Here is an 11,762-nt window from a genome sequence, read left to right as displayed (position 1 = left end):
CGCATAATTTAATGATATACGAATTTTAATTATATAGTACACTGTTAATTGTATGGCTATTTTTAGAGCAGGCTACTAACTTGTTCATTTAAATGAATAGCTCATTTGCTTGAGGGACCAAAATGTAGGCTTTCTTGAAAACCTAGGGAATTTTGAGACCTCCGTAAAAATATTCTAACCTTGTAGGATATCTTTATGGTATTTGTCTTTCCGTAAAATGAGACTGACCTGTACCTTGCCTTCATTGCTTATTAGGTTGTCTGACACACATAATTTTGACCTTTTTTTTTGGTGATTAATATAGTATAAGAAAGACCTCTGTGTTGGATAATGGGCAGAAATTGAATAGCTGTGTTTTCCTTGAAAGTTGTTGAGATTTTTCTAAAGAGAATTAAACGAAAGTTATTTCTGAATAGAAGCCCTGTCCCTGGCTGTAATTAGTCACATGGGCTTGGTTCCCAGGAAATGTTTCTTTCAACCTACCGAAAATGCATGAATTTTCATATTGTCTGACTTACCTTGTAATTCCATCTCTGCTTCCCCATTGACCCTTCTCCTAAAATTTAAGAAATCTAAGGTTTAGTTTGTTCTTTTCCCATTAGATTAGGGAGCCTGCCCAAAAGAGTGCAAGTTCATGCCTTCGTACTGTCTCCCTTTCCATGAATCCTTCCAATCCTGGGTAATGCTTTTAATGACTTAGAATTAACTGCTTTCTAATTATGCACTGCGGCAGACACCATGGTGTGGTATGGGTCTTTGCCAGCACTGGAGATATAAATGAGCAGACTACCTGAGGAAACTACTGGAAAGGCTTCTTGAAGTCATCAACTTGTAAAGCAGAGACTTACCCCTATCTCACTGACCACTACAAACTCGATCATACCAGCTGTAGTATCTCTTTTAAGAACATCCATTTTTTCTCTTTTATGTAACGTAAGACCCTTGTGATCTGCTGGATTTTCTAGCTGCCCCATAAGATTTTGGTAGGTCTTTGCTGCCATTAACTTTCTCCCCTGACCTTGAGCTGCAGTCTTCTCTTTACCTGTGACTCAAATCTCAATGTCGCCTGACATGCTGGGCCCCAGTAAGCTTAGAAAAGAGAGCTCATCTTCATTACATGGCCCTGTATTTTCTCTACCTGGAGCACTAAGTGTCTTTGAAACTTTAATTGCTAGTATTTGAATTGGAGGGACATCTAGCAGGTAGGAAACGATCAGTTCTTATAAATATGATGCCTTGATCAGAAACATTTCACATCACCTTTGACTAACATGGGAATAGTGGCGGAGAATAGCCAGGTAACTACAAGCCCAAGTGGCTTGTGCGTTTGTATCCTGGCTCCACCACTAACTAATAATGGGACTTTGGGCAAGTTATTTAAATCTCTAATACCTCAGTTTCTTCATATCTAAGATAAGGATAGCCTCCTTGTGAGTACATACTGAAAATTTGATGAATTAATGCATGTGAAGGGTTTAGACTGGTGCCTGCTACACAATGCTGCTGCTACTACTGCTAAGTCGCTTCAGTCATGTCCAACTCTGTGCGACCCCATAGATGGCAGCCCACGAGGCTCCCCGTCCCTGGGATTCTCCAGGCAAGAACCCTGGAGTGAGTTGCCATTTCCTTCTCCAATGCATGAAAGTGAGAAGTGAAAGTGAAGTCGCTCAGTCGTGTCTGACTCTTCTCAACCCATGGACTACAGCCTACCAGGCTCCTCCATCCATGGGATTTTCCAGGCAAGAGTACTGGAGTGGGGTGCCATCGCCTTCTCCGTCTGGTACACAATAAACACTCAGTAAATGGTGGCTGATATTCCTTTTCAGAAGTGGACACTCTTTATAGGATAGGCTGAGTAACCCCACCTTCCCAAATTTTCAAATGACTTGGTATAAATATTAGACTGGTTTTCTGAAATTTTAGTTTTACCATATCCACATAACACCATATGCACTAATAATAAAGATACTGTATTTACTTGATATTTTAAAATGTCACTTATTTCCAAAGGGAAATTTATAATTCCATCATAAATGATAAATTAGGTTTTCTTGCCATAAATAGATACCTGTTTAAATAGCATGTAACTGTTTGAACAATTCTTTTGTTATAGTAAAGTCACTTCTGTGCCAGTGTTAAGCATTCTTCTCTTTGGAAGATAAGACATTAGATGTTGTCAACATTTATCTAAAGACCTATATGTACAACGCCCTCTTAGTCTGCTTTTTCTGAAAACAGTTTTTTGAAACACCTACTCTTCTAACAAGAAAAGGTCAAATTAAGTCAAGTCCATTTGACTACCTAAGAATTGCTGTAACAATAGGGAATTGGGTTTTGAGTAGTTTATTAATAATTTGGTCAGCAATTTGTTGAGTAGCTATTTGTGTAGAGCAATTTTGAGGTGATAGCTGAGAAATATTTTTGCTTTCAGGCATCTTACCAAGTAATCTGACACAAGCAGTTCCTTAGTTCTCCATGTGAACCATGCATGCTCAAAGATGGTGATATTGCATAACCAGATATCTGGTGTATTCATGACATTAATATCAACAGCCTCAGATATGCAGAATATATATACCTTCCTAATGGCAGAAAGCAAAGAGAATCTAAAGAGCCTCTTGATAAAGGTGAAAGAGGAGGGTGACAAAGCTGGCTTAAAACTCAACATTCAAAAAACAAAGATCACGACATCTGGTCCTATCACTTCTTGGCAAATAGATAGGGGGAAAATGGAAACAGTGGTAGATTTTATTTTCTTGGGCTCCAAAATCATTGTGGATGGTGACTGCAGCCATGAAATTAAAAGACATTTGCTCCTTGGAAGGAAAGCTATGACAAACCTAGAGAGTGTATTAAAAAGCAGAAACATAACTTTGCCAACAAAGGTCCGTGTAGTCAAAGCTGTGGTTTTTCCAGTGGTCATGTATGGATGTGAGAGATGGACCATAAAGAAGGCTGAGCACCCAAGAATTGATGATTTCAAATTGTGGTGCTGGAGAAGACTCTTGAGAGTCCCTTGGACAGCAAGGAGATTAAACTAGTCAATCCTAAAGGAAGTCAACCCTAAATATTCATTTGGAAGGACTGATGCTGAAGCTCCAATACTTTGGCCACCTGATGCGAGAAGTGGACTCGTTGGAAAAGGCCCTGATGCTGGGAAAGACCGAGGGCAAGAGGATTATAGGGGCAACAGAGAATAAGATGGTTGGATGGTATCACCAAATCAACGGACATGAGTCTGAGCAAACTCTGGTGGTGGTGAAGGACAGGGCGGCCTGGCATGCTGCAGTCTATGCAGTTACAAAGAGTCGGAACTGACTTAGTAATTGTACAACAACAACAACAAAATTTCGCTGGGAAGCAGTTAAGAAAAAAGTGTCTAAAAGTGTCCTGAGGGTAGCCATAATGAAACAAACCATAAAGAAATGAAGGAAGATGGAGGTAGACCAAACACAGGGTCATGCTGAAATCTGAAACCTTATGGCTTCAGAACCACTTGTGATCACAGGATGAGCCTAATAGTGCATATAAAAGCCTTTGGATATATAAGGATAAGATTGAGAAAGTATGATGCCTTTTTTCTTGTGCAGTACTAAATATTATCTTTTCCTTCACATTTTTTTAAAGATGTCATGGTTTCAAGTCTTAGCTTCTTGATTACTCTTATGTCAATAGGTGACAAAGTAATATTTAAAGTGACAAAGTGAAGTCGCTCAGTCATGCCCAACTCTTTGTGACCCCATGAACTGTAGCCTACCAGGCTTCTCCATCCATGGGGTTTTCCAGGCAAGAATACTGGAGTGGGTTGCCATTTCCTTCTCCAGGGGATCTTCCCCACCCAGGGATCGAATCCAGGTCTCCTGCATTGCAGGCAGATGCTTTACCCTCTGAGCCACCAGGGAAGCCATTTATTTAATCAAGTGCAAAATGATCAGTAGACAATGAGTTCACTCTACTCCACAATATGAGGGAGAGGAGAACAAGTAGATTGGAAGAATTAATGAAAAACTTTACTGGAGGAGGTGAGAATTGAACTGAACTTTGAGGTTTTGGCAAGGGAAAGATTCAAAAGAATGTCCAGATTTGGAGGATAGAGTCTGTGGTACAATTAAGTATGTTCTTGGCATTAACCATGTGCTGAATAAATTTCTGTTGAATGTTTGTTTGTTGAATAAGAGTTGATGGTGTGTACTGGCTGTAGAGCTATAAGTTGCCTGAGACAAGAATCCGATCAGTGTGAATATTCATGCTTTGAAGACTTCTTCCTTTCGTCCTTACATAATACTTTTTTGATGACTCTGGTTCAAGTTATTTCTTACATGATTATGTACTAGTTAGAGGGCAGAATTATAATTTGTCCCTATAGGATTCCCTAATGTTGAAAGATATTTCTTATTCAGGTTGTTGAATGAGATCAGACTGCTTTAGAGATCATTCCTGTGCTGCAGGAAAGCTTAGCAAGCTGCCTGGAATTCTCAAGAGACATACTTCCAACTGCAAGAGAAAGTAGGCTCCTATACACCACGGGCAATGTTGAGATTGTCCAGAAAAGACACTGGCAAACCAACTCCATGGATATATAACTTGGAACCTTCATAAGCTTGATATCCAAAGACCTTAAGCATTTGAGGAAGTGATCCAATTCTAACTGGTATTTTAGGCTTTGCTGTTCTGGAGCTCCACCTCTGGAGCAGTCATGTGGCGAGGCGGAACTCTTGGTGTGCTTGAGAGCAGCCATCTTCCCCATCCAGCTTTTCAACTGAAGGGATTGTTTTGTTTGTTTGTTTGTTTTTCAGTGGAGGAAGAACCAGATTCTAACACCACCATGCCGTCTGCACATCAATTTTCTTTCCAAATGACCAGTCTCATCTTTATCCCTGTAGCATCCCTCCCTCACTTCATCTTGTTTTCTCTCCTGATTGCTACTATCCAGTGTATAGTCAGCCCCATGCTGGCTCACCTGTTGTGCTTAAATCCATTGATGACACTGGATTAGAGGTCTCAGCTATATAGGGTCTTGTCTTTGTTTTATCCAGGTGTAACCTGAGCAGATGGCACCCTTTGCAGTGGGCAGGACTTCCAGTGACCTTAAGAGTGTAGATGATTCATCTGCTTATTTGCCTTGGTTCCTTTCCGCAGTAGCTGGCCACTTATTTGAGCTTACACTAAGGAAAGGAGTAGTTCTAAACTTGGGTGTGAGTGTTAGTGATTTGGGTAAAATCTCTGCTTGCTAGATTGCTGGTGCTTGAAATGCCCTAAGTTGGGCATGGGGGTAGGTTGGGGGTGGAAGTGTGGAATCTGTTTCTTCTGTGATTATAGGGATTTCCATCAGGTTCTTTCCAGAGAACATGTTTGATTCTGGGTGGAACAGCCTGAATCCCACAAAGGGGTGGATCAGGGCAGGGAATAAGAAGAGGAAATCTGGCCTTGCCCCAGTTTGCGTGTAGAATAGACTCACTTCTGCTGTCTCTCCAAGGCTGTGGCAACATGTGCCTGGTAAAAGCAGGCTCCTGACTTAACACACACCTCATGAAGTCTTTCTGTTTTTAACCCTCTGGACCATAGAAAGTAACAAATAATGACGATGTGAGGTTGGGAGGTAGAAAGCAGACCATGGTGTGATCTAATACCAACTAAGGCAACAGCCTAACAACTCTAACAGCTCAAGTCTCAAATTGCACGTTAGTGTTTTTTGTGTATTATTTCATCATCACAATAACCCTGCAAAGTAAGCACCAGTGTTACACTCTTATACCAACGAGGGATCTGAAGGTCACAGACATTAATTAACTTGTCAAGATGCCACAGCTAGCAGGTAGAAGAGCCAAACCAAATCTTATCCTAGACTCAGTGCGTAACCACCGTTCCATGTGGTCTTTCCATTTGCAGGTATTATACTGCATCGTTTTGCAAGTTTACCTTTCCTTCAGAAGGCATGTTTTCCCTCTTGTGAGGAAGATGTAAATAAAAATTATGATCTTCTCATATAACATCTGAGGCTAGATTCTAAGAAGCCATAAACTTCTGCCTAGTTCCTTGGGATGCTTACACTTGGAACCTACCTATCAATTCTAGGGGAAATTCAGGCAGACCTTAGATAGACCCAAATGGGGAAAAACCAAAGCCCCTCTCCCACAGTTATGGCTGATATCACAGCAAGCACAGATCTGCCAGAGCTGTGAGTCATCATGAAAGCAAATTGTCCAGCACCCAAATGATCTACTCCACTTAACACCACCTAAGGAGAAGCTGTCTCATCAAGTCTAGCCCAAATTGCCAAATAATGAGCAAGTAAGGAAATTGGTATTTAAGAGCCCCCCCCCCACACACACACACACAAATACTACCACACACCGCCACATGCACCAAAAAAAAAAATGCAAGTCTAAGAAGCCAAACTGATTCTCAACCCCCCAGAAACAAGTTGTCCTGTTTCCCAAGCTTGTTGATTACTGCAGTGCTTTGGTCTATGACACGGTAGCAGGCTTTGGAGCGATCAGGGTAACAATTTATTTTCTAGCCGCCAATGACCATTCTCTCAGTCCCCTGCCTGGCTCAGACACCATGCAAAAGAGAGGACTTCACGAGTGATTTTGGTGGTTCCACTCTCCAGCCTACTCAACATATTTGCCACCTGCCCTTCTTGCAATTGTTTGGGGCTGCAACTTTATGGGAGGACTTTATTTAAATATATATACTTATATAATTTTAACTCCAGAAAAATAACAAACAAGCTTTCTTTTAAACTTCCTATTGGAGGGTTTCCAAAAACTTCAGGAGCATAACAAAATAATTTTTGGTTGTTGGGCTGTGTTGCCATGACAAAGAAATGATAGACCAAAAAAACAACAACAAAGAAATCAAAAAGTGGAGAGAGAATGTGTATTTGGAGTGGTGAACAGGAGCTCATGCCATGTAAGTCCATAAGAATTGTTAGCTTTAGATATAGTCATAAAAGGCCAGGGGCTGGGATTTTTAAACCCCACACCCCCCATCGGGAAAGATGTGCAGCCAGGAGCTGGAATTGAGCTTCAACATATAACCCAAACCATTTAAAAAAAAAAAAAAAGACTGGGAAACTCCACTTGCCTGGAGAAAATGTCAGGGAGACTTGCTTACTGCCTATGGACTTGGGTTGTAGAGTATTAGGAGGGGAGAGTGAAATTAGAAATAGGTCAGCCATTTGTGGGTATAGGTTCAGATTTGCACTCTTATTTACTGTAGGAAGTCTGAGCTAAGAAATTAACAATAAAACCAGTCTCTGCAAAAGTAAACATGAAACTACTTTGTCATGGTTATTTCCACAGCGCAGGTCAAACAATTCTTTCTGAAAATAAGCTCACAGTAAAAATTTACAAAGCAAGTGAGGAAACCACTGTCAAAGGGAAGATAGGTAAATAGGTAGGCAGGTCAATAGGTAGGTAGAGAAATGGTATACTATGGAATAGAGATGAGAAAATGAAGACACTATAAATTTAATCTATATGATGACATTTGAAAGCTACAAAATTAATATATGAGCTGATTGAATAAGTAAAAAGAAAGACCATGACTGGATAAACAAAAGACAATAGTATGAAAACACATTGAAAAAACAAAAATAATTTAGAAATGAAATCATTGTCACTGAAATTAAAAGCTCATTTGGTGAGTCAACTGTTGAATTACATACAAGAAATCAAAATTGGAAGATTAGATTAGAACAAAAGTTAGTGGATTCTAGGATGGATCTGAAGAAATCAACTTCAGTATAACACAAGAGATGAAGAGATGGAAAATATAAACACTTTATAGGGGTAGGAGACAGGAGATAAGACCTTCTAAAAGATGTCTAATGTAAGCTTTCCAAAAAAATTGGAGACCAAAGCTAAGATGACTCATTTTTTTCAATCTAGTTAAATGTGTTCATCCTTAGGCTCATGAAAAAGAGCTAATTCCAAGCAGGCTAACTAAAAAGAGCCGTATCCAGGTACACAGTGATGAAACTATTGAATAACAAAGGAAATTCTAATAGCAACCAGAAATAAAAGACAAATTACCTATATAGGGATTACTATTAGACTGACAGTAGAATTCTTTCTTCAGAGAAGGCAATGGCACCCCACTCCAGTATTCTTGCCTGGAAAATCCCATGGGAGGAGGAGCCTGGTAGGCTGCAGACCATGGGGTCGTGAAGTCAGACACGACTGAGCGACTTCACTTTCACTTTTCCCTTTCATGCATTGGAGAAGGAAATGGCAACCCACTCCAGTGTTCTTGCCTGGAGAATCCCAGGGACAGCGGAGCCTGGTGGGCTGCTGTCTATGGGGTCGCACAGAGTCGGACACAACTGAATCGACTTAGCAGCAGCAGCAGAATTCTTTTTTAAATTCTATATATTTTTTTATTAGTGGAAAGTTGCTTTACAATTTTGTGTTGATTTCTGCTGTTCAACAGCATGGATCAGTTATAATTATATCCCTTCCCTCCTGAGCCTTCCTCCCCTCCCCGCCATCCCACTCCTCTAGTCATCACAGAGTGCTAGGTTGGGCTGTTTGTTATTTAGGAACTTCCCACTATCTTTTTTAACACATGACAGTATATATACACAGACACACACACACATATATATACATACACACACATATATATCTGTGCTGCCTTCTTAATTCTTCCCAGCCTCATCTTCCCCCACTGTGTCTACAAGTCCATTCTCTACTATGTTCATCAGTACTGTTTTTTTTTTTCTTTAATAGAAAATTATTTAATTAGCATACATGTGTTCCCCATCCTGAACCCTCCTCCCTCCTCCCTCCCCACACCATCCCTCTGGGTCGTCCCAGTGCACCAGCCCCAAGCATCCAGCATCGTGCATCGAACCTGGACTGGCATCTCGTTTCATACATGACGTTTCACATGTTTCAATGCCATTCTCCCAAATCTTCCCACCCTCTCCCTCTCCCACAGAGTCCATAAGATTGTTCTATACATCAGTGTCTCTTTTGCTGTCTCGTATACAGGGTTATCGTTACCATCTTTCTAAATTCCATATATATGCGTTAGTATACTGTATTGGTGTTTTTCCTTCTGGCTTACTTCACTCTGTATAATAGGCTCCAGTTTCATCCACCTCATTTTTTTAGATTCCATGAAGTGAAAGTGAAAGTCGCTCAGTCGTGTCCGACTCTTTGCAACCCCACAGACTGTACAGTCCATGGAATTCTCTAGGCCAGAATACTGGAGTGGGTAGCCTATTCCTTCTGCAGGGGATCTTCCTGACCCAGAAATCAAACCAGTGTCTCCTGCATTGCAGGCAGATTCTTTACCAACTGACCTATCAGGGTCTAGATTCCATATATATGCATTAATATACAATACTTGTTTTTTCTCTTTCTGACTTAATTCACTCTGTATAAGAGATTCTAGATTCATCCACTTCACTACAACTGACTCAAATTTGTTCCTTTTATGGCTGAGTAATATTCTGTTTTATAAATGTACTATAATTTCAGCTATTCATCTGACAATAGAGTTCTCATCAGTAATAGATGTCAAGAGACAATGGAATTATATCTTCAAAGAGCTGATTCTTAGCATGTGATTCTGTACCCAGCTATATTATCATTCAAGACTGAGAACTCAGTGAAGATAATTTCAGATAAGGCAGAACCAAAGATCTTGCTACTCAGTGATCCTAGCTGAAAGCCCTCATAAATGAGGTGCTTTAGTAACAATATCCAATTTTGAATATTGAATCTAAAATTGGAATGTGGCATTCAAGAAGCAGCACTGAAAGAGGAAATTGACAAACATGTTGATAAATTTAAATAAACATTGAATGTTTAAAAATACTTTTAAAAGTAGAAAGAGACTATGTAAGTGAAGATTCTCCAGAGAAACAGAACCAAGTGTGTGTGTGTGTAGAGAGACAGAGCGTGAGAGGGAGACGTCAGCGGGGAGAGAGAGAGATTATAAGAAATTGGTTCACATGATAATAGAGGCTAATAAATCCCAAGATCTATAGTTAGTCAGCAAGCTAAAGACACAGGACAGCCAGTGGCCTAGTGCTGGTCCAAAGACCTGCAGACTTGAGACTCAGGAGGGGCCAGTATTTTAGGTCTAGTTCAAAGCAAGGAGAATGCCGATGTCCCAAATCAAAGGCAGTCAGACAGAAAGAATTCTCTTCTACTCATCCTTTTTCTCAGGGAAGGCAATGGCACCCCACTCCAGTACTCTTGCCTGGAAAATCCCATGGACAGAGAAGCCTGGTAGGCTGCAGTCCACGGGGTCGCTAAGAGTCGGACACGACTGAGTGACTTCACTTTCACTTTTCACTTTCATGCATTGGAGGAGGAAATGGCCACCCACTCCAGTGTTCTTGCCTGGAGAATCCCAGGGACAGGGGAGCCTGGTGGGCTGCCGTCTATGGGGTCACACAGAGTCAGACACGACTGAAGTGACTTAGCAGCAGCAGCATGGAAGCTGATGAAGAAGGGAGACTTTCTGGTTGGAATGAGTGCATTCTAAGTTCCTTACACTAAGAATTACCAAGGAGGTATGATTAGATTAGAAAAAATGTTGAGAGAACTACTAAAGAAGTAGATACAAACTATATTATTGGACTTCCCTGATGGTCCAGTAGTTAAGAATCTGCCTGCCAATGCTGGGGACTCAGATTCAGTCCCTGGTCCAGGAGGATCCCACATGCTGCAAAACAACTAATCTCATGCACTCCAATTACTGAAGTCTGTGCTTCTAGAGCCAGTGCTCCTCAACAAGAGAAGCCACTGCAATGAGAAGCCTGCCCACCACAAGAAGAGGAGCCCCTGCTCACTGCAAGTATGGAAATGAAGACTCAGGACAGCCAAAAACAAACAAAAATTTAAAAAACCATATTATTGATATTTTTCAGTGAATAAAGACAGAGAGAGGGCATAAAGAAAACGTAATCAATTTAGAGGTAGTAGATGGGTAAGGGGAAGAAAATGGTTACCAGAGCATGGAGAGTAAGAGGGTAGGGTAAGTCCAGATGTCTCAGTTACAGGTAGATTAAACTCACTCTTGAAAAAGGAGAGATTTCCAAATTTGATTTTAGGAAATCTGGCTAAATGCTATTAATAAGAGTCAGACCTAAGACGTAATGATACAGTGCAGTTTAAATAAATGAAATACCAGATGTATTAGATAGATACTATTCAAAAGAAAAGTGGTGCAGCAGTATCACCATTAGGTAATTTTATGTTTAACACACACACACATGCACGTGCGTGTGCACACGCACACACACACACACGAGATTAAGAAGGTCATGATGATGCCAAAAGACAAAATTTCGTTCTTAGAACAATGAGTTTGTACACCCAACAATATAGCCTCTTAATATAAAAAGCAAACACTGACCGAATTATATGGAGAAGCTGACAAATTGACAGTAGAAGTAGAACAGTACATATGTAGTTTGGAAAATATTAGTAAAAATATAGAAGATTTGAATAATACAATTAAAAATCTTGCTATACTAGACATACCTGAACCCTGTACCTCTAAAATAGGAACTACAGTGATTTTTGAAACATTCATAAAAATCGGGTCACATACAAGAACACAAAGAAAGTCAAGCATATATTTCCAAATTAAAATAATTTGGGGGTTGCCACAGTCTAATCAAATGGAATATTAAAAATGAAATGCTTTAAAATAATGTATTAATCAAAGATTTAAGTCATAATAGGAACTACAAAATATTTGTAAGTGACAACAGAACTTGTGACATGTAGCTAAAA

At 40.2% G+C, this 11,762-nt stretch overlaps 1 protein-coding gene across 21 annotated transcripts in view; it reads left to right on the top strand.

Moving 5' to 3' along the window:
- CDIN1 (CDAN1 interacting nuclease 1) overlaps positions 1-11,762 on the top strand; it is a 231,340-nt gene that overhangs the window by 87,199 nt on the left and 132,379 nt on the right. The window lies entirely within an intron of this gene.

Source organism: Bos grunniens, chromosome 10 (genome assembly GCF_055505025.1).
Source record: "Bos grunniens cultivar Pamir isolate PY7600 chromosome 10, Bosgru_T2T1.0, whole genome shotgun sequence".
Taxonomy (NCBI): domain Eukaryota; kingdom Metazoa; phylum Chordata; class Mammalia; order Artiodactyla; family Bovidae; genus Bos; species Bos grunniens.
This window is presented reverse-complemented; position numbering and strand designations above follow the sequence as displayed.